Below are 1,646 nucleotides of genomic sequence, written 5' to 3'. Positions count from 1 at the left end.
ATGCATTTTCACGCAGAAAACTATATTTTCTGACTCAAAAAAATCTACTAAGTCCAAAATATCATATTTAAATTTTCAAATTCCTTAGTCTTGATTTTCGTCCTCGTCCGGGTGCATTTTAATTATTTCAATTTAAAGATTAATTATTCAACTAAATCCTTTTATAATTTTCTAGAATCTTATTTCCTACCCACCTAATTAAAAATTTTGTCCTCAAAATTTAGTTGCCTCCAATCTCAAAGCCAACACAAGCATTTCACTCTATGAGGTCTTAGTTGCTATGAAGTTTAAGCCACACATTTTGATATTACATCAATACATAATCTAAACTCTTTAAGAATGCATAACAACAAACTTCAAATGGTTTATGGGCTCAAGTAACATGAGTACTGCCATTATAGTTAATCCCTCCTTCAAAATTTAAATTTTCCTTGCAGCCAGACGTCCACATCAACGGTGCATCCTTGCTAATCAATTTACGAAAATTAAAACTTCATAACTCTTCATGATGTCGCATACGCACAAGTTTTGTGTTTTGAATTCACAACTCGTGTTCTAAGTACCCCAAGTCCCGACTGCAAAACTCGCAAAATTAGTAAGAAGTCGACCCAAGATTGGGCCGAACGGACCGAACCGGGTGAACTGGGCCCGTATTGGGCCCAAGGCCCAACCCAACTTAATGAACAAAAGAGCTTCAGCTCTCTCTTTCCCCCCTCTCATTATGAAACACACTAGGGAAGCTAAGGAATGGGGGAGAAACACTAAACCCTCACTCATAAATTCAACCCTCCATAACTTTTGATCCAGAGCTCCAATTGATGAGCCGTTTGCGACCATGCGACCGCAGTGTCGAGCTCTACAAAGCCCAATCCTTTATTAGGTATGGAACCCACTTCTCAGTTTCAGAACTCTCCTTCCCAAATTTCTAAATTCAATCAGAATCTTTGTTGAATTTCGTTTAATTTCGATGTTTAGGTTCGAATTAACTTGTGGGTATTGTCGAGTTTAGCTCATTAGAGTTATGGGCCAGGTAAGCACCCACAAACCCTTTTGAAATGTTGAGTTAGTGAGCTTTACATTGATTGTGATGATAAATGTGCTGTTAGATTAAAATTGGTTGTTGACTGGATTCAATTTGAGAATTTGGAAAGCTTGTGATCAAGCCTTGGAGGCTGGGTTTTGTTTGGAAAGAAGCTAGGATTTCAAAGCTTGGGGTGTGGTATATAAGATAGGTGTTCCAGGTTGATCGGAGAATCGGCCAACGTATAGTTTCGATTTCTCATAATTAAAATATAATGTGTCGTGAAAACGTAGGTTAGTTGACCATAAGATAAAAGTTGAATTGTTGGTGTGGTTGGTGATTGAGATTTAGTTAAAATGTATATTGGTTAGAAACGATGAAATTTTGGTTGAGACGGTGATGTGTATTATTATATGTTAAGGTTGGTAAATGATAATAATTATGTTTATTGATATGTTGTTCTGAACTTGAGTTATTGTATTGATAACTTGGTGAATATGGAAAGTAAGTATGTTGAGATGAGTTGTGATGATTGGTATTATATTGGTAGAGATAAATGATGATGTATGTAATGATATATATATATATATATGTGTGTGTGTGTGTGTGTGTGTGTGTGTGTGTG

The 1,646-nt window shown here is 36.1% G+C and overlaps 1 long non-coding RNA gene across 1 annotated transcript in view; it reads left to right on the top strand.

Moving 5' to 3' along the window:
• LOC110267126 overlaps nucleotides 1,118-1,646 on the top strand; it is a 2,104-nt gene continuing 1,575 nt past the window's right edge. Inside the window, exon 1 of the long non-coding RNA XR_002354473.1 lies at nucleotides 1,118-1,263. This is a non-coding gene — a long non-coding RNA (uncharacterized LOC110267126). The remainder of the gene's footprint in view (nucleotides 1,264-1,646) is intronic.

The sequence above is a fragment of the Arachis ipaensis genome, chromosome B09, assembly GCF_000816755.2.
Source record: "Arachis ipaensis cultivar K30076 chromosome B09, Araip1.1, whole genome shotgun sequence".
NCBI classification, from domain to species: domain Eukaryota; kingdom Viridiplantae; phylum Streptophyta; class Magnoliopsida; order Fabales; family Fabaceae; genus Arachis; species Arachis ipaensis.
This window is presented reverse-complemented; position numbering and strand designations above follow the sequence as displayed.